This window comes from Cololabis saira, chromosome 16, assembly GCF_033807715.1.
Source record: "Cololabis saira isolate AMF1-May2022 chromosome 16, fColSai1.1, whole genome shotgun sequence".
In the NCBI taxonomy this organism is placed as follows: domain Eukaryota; kingdom Metazoa; phylum Chordata; class Actinopteri; order Beloniformes; family Belonidae; genus Cololabis; species Cololabis saira.
In genome coordinates this window covers 10,800,133-10,806,132 of record NC_084602.1, presented here as the reverse complement: position 1 = coordinate 10,806,132, position 6,000 = coordinate 10,800,133, and the positions used below count along the sequence as shown (strand labels likewise).

The window sequence follows — 6,000 nt, the reverse complement described above, 5'->3', positions numbered from 1 at the left end:
AGGAACGTTTCCAGATTTTACTATCTAAGAACACATTTACTGTCTCATCACAAATGAAGCATAACACTCTAATGTGTAAAGAAGAAACCATGTGTGAACATGATGCAGAAAACATCAGCATCTTCTCATTTAAAATGGACTGAAGTAGAAAAAACTGTGGTCAGGGGAATCAGAACTTGAAATTCTTTTTGGAAAACATGGACATTGCATGTTACCAGACAAAAAAGGAGATCAACCTCTGAATGATTATTGGCGCCCAGTTCAAAAGTCTTCACCTCTGGTTGCAATGGTGTTTATGAAATACATTGCACATCTGGAAGGAAATGCTGAAAGATATGAGCAGGTTTCAACATATGCTCCAAACCAGATTTATTTTTTCAGGGAAGGCCTTGCAAGTTTGAACACAATGCTAAAGCACATACTGTACTTCTGCTATTACAAAAAAAAAAGCTTTGTAGTGGAAGAGTCCAGGTGCTGAACTGATCTGCCTGCAGTCAGACCAGTTTAAAACATTTGCCCCATTGTGAAATAAAAACACATGACAAAGAGGACTCAGAACTGTTGATGATCTCAAATCCCACATAGGACAAGAATATGAGAATATGACTTTCTGAAAAACTCAATCAAATGCCCTAATCAGTTCCCAGACATATTGGTTGTTGTTTATGTAAAAGTAAAACATCACGCTGTGCCAAACTTTCTGACATGTCTTGCTGCCATTAAATTCAGAATTACCCTTTTGTCTTTTCAGACGTTTTTTGGAATCGGAATTGTCTTCGGGACTAAACCTCGAAAAACTGTTTCTCAACTGAGCCGTTAGAAAAATTGTCAAAATAAAAGCGGCAGGAACAAATCCCCTGATTATTCAACGTTATTTTCTAGATGTCTGCTTATCAGCGCCTGTACTTACAGGTCAGCATCGTTTGAGTTCCCAACATGTTTGTGTGAGGTTTGTTTCGACCCTCATTTGTTTGCTTGTTTGTTTGTGCGTTTGCTGTGCTCTGCAGCTGAGCTAACAAGCCGCCATTTTTCCCAGGCTGCTGATATGGTCCAATTAAAGCGTGTGATCAGCCAGAACACTTTAATGATGGTTGTGGTGTTGAAGTTGACCGGCGTACACAGAGAGGCAGGGAGGGAGAGATGGATGGCATGCTGTGAGGTGGCGTCTGCAGCATGCCAGTGTTGTGGCTCAGTCGCTCCACTGCAGACAGCAGGCGGGTTAAATTAGCCTTCCTTTGCTTTTGTTGGGAGGAAGGGAAAAGGCCAGCCAGCTGCAGGAGATGCCTCAAAACTGTTTCATTCCGACTGAAGATAACATTTCAGCTCTAGATCACCTTATTTCACGACTGTTTTGTGTATAAAAGCTTACATTCTGTACTCCATACATTAACTGGACACTGGCAGGCATCATGTCATGTGATGTCATTTTAATGAATTTCTGAAAAAAAAAGTGTGCTGCATCTGCAATAACTGTCAGTGAAATACAATGCATGTTGACATGTGGGCTGGTGCTGCCATTGTGTGGGCATACATGAACATGACTAACCCTGCGGCTACATTTAACAGGAGGCTCATGCAGACCACCGGCAGAACGGCCGCTGCAACACAAAGCTCCCGTTATAACAAATAAAGCTTTGTGTAAGGGAGGAGTGCATCTGTGGAAAAAGAGGTCAGTCATGTCTTTGGTGATCCTGTTTTCTTCACATTCACCCCATCCTCTTTCTCTGCTCCCCTCTGTGTTTGAGTGTAAGTCTTGGCTGACTCCCTCCACATCTAGCTCTGGATAAGCAAATCAGCGAATGAGGATGCTGCACCTCTACTCTTGGTTTACATGAAGTCTACTGTTTTTCTAAAAATGCTGCTGCTACAGTCATGTGCAAAGGTCAATAATGTTCTTGTGATAATATTTTTCATGTAAAAAAACAAGAATCATATCCATAGTGGGTCTTAGGACAAGGCAAATATTCTTGTATGGACAACAGACGGCAGCTTTTTCCCGTGTCATGATTTATGTAACAAAAATGTAACCAAAAAAAAAAAAGAAAAGCAGCAATACTACAGTATGTATTCCTACAATACTGGCTTGTAGATCTACTTTTAGCAGCAATTAATTGAACTAATTATTTCCTTCTGACTCTCATGGTTCTGGATGAAGCTGGTCCATTCTTCTTTCCAACATTGCTTCAGTTCATTGAGGTCTTTGGACGTTCACTTCTCCACAGCTCTCAACGCTTTCGTTAAAATCCTAAAGGTTTTGCGCTGTCAGAGAGGATTTGACTTTGAAGATAAAGTTTTTTCTTTTGCATGATGCAGCTACACGTGTCTTCATCTCATCGTAGTTCTGCTGATTTGAACTTCTTGTTTCAAAACTCTCTGGGTGAAGCTTAATGTTGATTAATTTGTGTATGTTTATAATCTAAAAATATCATATTTTTACACTATATGGGCTGTAATATAATATCACACTAGGTACTGCAATTGTGAAAATTACGTCAGGAAAGAGGCAGAAAAGGCAATGAGAGGAATCTTTTTTTTAAACATTCCGGCTCGCGTATCACAGAATTACTGACCTGTACATTCAGACAGGATCCAAATTATGTTGTTACCTTGGTGATTATCTCAAATTACTACTGGTCCGCAGATCATTTTAATCCCGTGTGAATGGGGCACACTGTAATAAACTCTAAATCCTTGTTGAAGTTCTTATTTCTTAACCATTGCAGACTGTGCTTCTCAAATATCATTGCTTATGTCTTTCCCTCATGGCACTGTGTAGTGCAACTGACGCCTGAGTGTTCGCCTGCTCATGATCATTTCATAAAAGTGATGAGCAGCAGAAGCTGGCTACAGCTCTCCCACTTAAAACCTTTAGAAACAATAAGGGTGGCCTTCCAATTGAACAAATATGTCTTTTAAAAATGTTTAAATGCAACCATTTTTAAATGAAACATCTAGAACAGGGGTCGGCAACCCGCGGCTCTAGAGCCGCATGCGGCTCTTTAGCGCCGCCCTAGTGGCTCCTGGAGCTTTGTTAAAGATGTTTGACCTTTTTTTTCCTTTTTTCCTCTTTTTTTCCTCTTTTTTCATCTTTTTTTTCCTTTTTTCTTCCGTTTTCCTTCCTCTTTAATCTCGACATTTTGACTTTTTTCTCAACATTTTGACTTTTTTCTCGACATTTCGATTTTTTCTCGAGATTGTACTTCAACATTAATCTCGACATATCGACTTTTTTCTCGAAATTTTGACTTTTTTCTCAACATTTCGACTTTTTTCTCGAAATTTTGACTTTTTTCTCGACATTTCAACTTTTTTCTCGAAGTGCATAATGAAAAAAAAAATCTTCCACTAGTTATAACTAATATAGATACATGCAGCATGTGTTGCCTTCATTATAAGGCTTATACAAGATTTTTCATTTTTGTGCGGCTCCATACATATTTGTTTTGTGTGTTTTTGGTCCAATATGGCTCTTTCAGCATCTTGGGTTGCCGACCCCTGATCTAGAACATGCAGAACAGCTACCCTCAAGGAACGGAACTGGATAGCAGTGGTCTACTGCAGGAATGCTGCACTGAATCATGTTAAAACGTGCCCTCACACACACACACACACACACACACACACATACTGTACGTGTGTGTATATATATATATATATATATATACACACACACACATACTGTACGTGTGTGTATATATATATATATATATATATATATATACATATATACTGTATACGCATATCTGCCATCTCCACCCAACAGTGCACGGCTGTCATTCGTGTTTTGCTTTGTGTGGCTCTGTTGTGTTGTGTGTATTCTTATGTGTATGCAGGATATTGTGTGGGAGCACCATTCGACCCCTGGCTCTCAGCAGATGCCAGCGTCTGTTGTGGAGGCCTCTAATGGACGCCCAGCTGGAGTCAGGCGTGCATACGGCCAGCCAAGGTCATCACCGCTGCCTCTTAGGACCCCATCATTTGGCAGAACTCTGCAGCCTGCAGTCTGCCGACGAGCTGTTTACGTGACTTTAGTGTATGTACTTGTCAGTCTACTTTTTTATATATTTATGCATGAACTCGTTTATGGGTGTGTATTATGTTGTATTTTACATGTATTTCTGTATTTATGCCTAGAACATAGGCAGCAGCAAACACTATTATGGGTCAAGCACTCCTTCACACACACGTCACACATAGAAAAAATGCTGTATATCTATTTGGCTGTAAACAGATTTGGAGCCATTAATCTCTTTGGTCTAAATAAGACACTCAATCATCATTTAATTACAGGAAGCACTGTATATTGTACCGTATTTCCCGCACTACAAGGTTCAATTAAAATCCTTAAATTTTCTCAAAAATCAGCAGTGCACCCTATAATCAGGTGTGTCTTATGTATGATTTCTTGTTATGCTTACTGACCTCAAACCAATTGTATGTGGTACACTGCGCTCAAAAATCTGTCAAAATGTTTTAGTGCGACTTTGGTAGCGATAAAGCTGCTCCGCTTGATCGATTGTCGGACTGTTCCCAGCTGATGCAGGGACGTTGTACTAAAGTCGGTCCTTGGTCGAATATCTGTTGCAACGTCAGACAACGTTAGATAACTAATTATGTAGCACTGGCAAGCAACCGTCATTCAACATCTAGTCAATGTTACCTTACTATCATTGGACGTCAAGCCAATGTAGGATTTTTAGCGTAAAACCAATTTTCAAATCTATATCATAATCCAATTATAATCAAATGTTGGAATACAACATTGTTCCAACCTCACACTAACTTCAGGTGTCCGCTATCACTGGCAACGATGAACCAATCAGAGAACAGAACGTAGTACTTGTTCACCTCCACAGCGCATGACGCACCTGGAAGTGTCCGTGTCCTGACTGACGCTGTGCTTCAAACACAGAGGGACACGATCAGCGCTATTATATTATAAGTCTGATATGTGATGACATTAAAAGTATGACATGAATCTGGCTTCATTTCACCACCTCACCGTCTGCGTCGCCAGTTCTCCATATCTTCAAAATGTTCATGCGCTAGGATCAAAGTTTGCGTAAAGATACGCACGTTTTCCCGCTAGGTTTTTTTTTTAAATCCCAACCTTTGCGTAGAAGGTGGCGTCTGCATCTTTCAAGCCCTGTTTTGTGCGCACGCAAGCTTTATAAATGACGCCCCTGATCAGCAAAATCTGAAGGCCGGCGCATCAGACAGAATGTCATGGATGGTCACACTTCTTCCACAAGAACCAGTTATGCTGCTCAACAGGCTGCTGATGTTTGATATGTGTTGCCTGCAAAATAGAAACCCCTTTATTTTTCAATGCATGAACAGATAAGTCATCAGGTGAAATAATTTGTGGAAAAAAGATGTTGATTTTAATTGATGTAAGATCAGAAATGCTCGTGTTCAACAGGAGGGGAAAACCACCAACAAATCCAACACAAGTTCACCGGACTCAGGCTTCCTTTCTTTTAACCAGCTCATCAAATATAAAAAAGATGAGATGTCCCACAACTTTCTGTAATACACTTTTGTATTTACTGTGTTGTGGCATGTTGTGAAAACAACAAGGTGAACAATTTTTATATAATAAATGGGCATTAAAAACACAAGATGAAAAACCAACAGTCATACTGTAAATGTGAATGATGTACATTTTTATTTGGCCACTAAATCTCTCTGATCTCCGGTACGTCTGGAGCACCTTTGTTCCCAGTGTAACTCCAACAGCTTGTAATTATTTCAGAATGAACCAGACTCACAAAGAGCTGTTCCTGAGCACGAGCAGGTTTGGCTCATGTGTTCTTTTGAGCCTGTAGGAATTCAACTCAATTCGGATTGGTTGGATTCCTGGATGCTTGCTGACACAAATGTTTTTAACACATCAACACAATTTAAAGCTATTCAAAATTTCCAGTACATGACCTCAAAACTTTAAATCATTCCATACACGGTGGAGTTCTAATCAGAATGAGAATACTGTATGAACGT

At 39.9% G+C, this 6,000-nt stretch overlaps 1 protein-coding gene across 1 annotated transcript in view; it reads right to left on the bottom strand.

The window, feature by feature from the left end:
• Positions 1 to 2,801: 2,801 nt before the first annotated feature.
• The window catches only part of adi1 (acireductone dioxygenase 1), a 263,833-nt gene continuing 260,634 nt past the window's right edge, over positions 2,802 to 6,000 (bottom strand). Inside the window, exon 5 of the mRNA XM_061743010.1 lies at positions 2,802 to 2,812. The gene's annotated coding sequence lies outside the window, so the exon portion shown is untranslated. The remainder of the gene's footprint in view (positions 2,813 to 6,000) is intronic.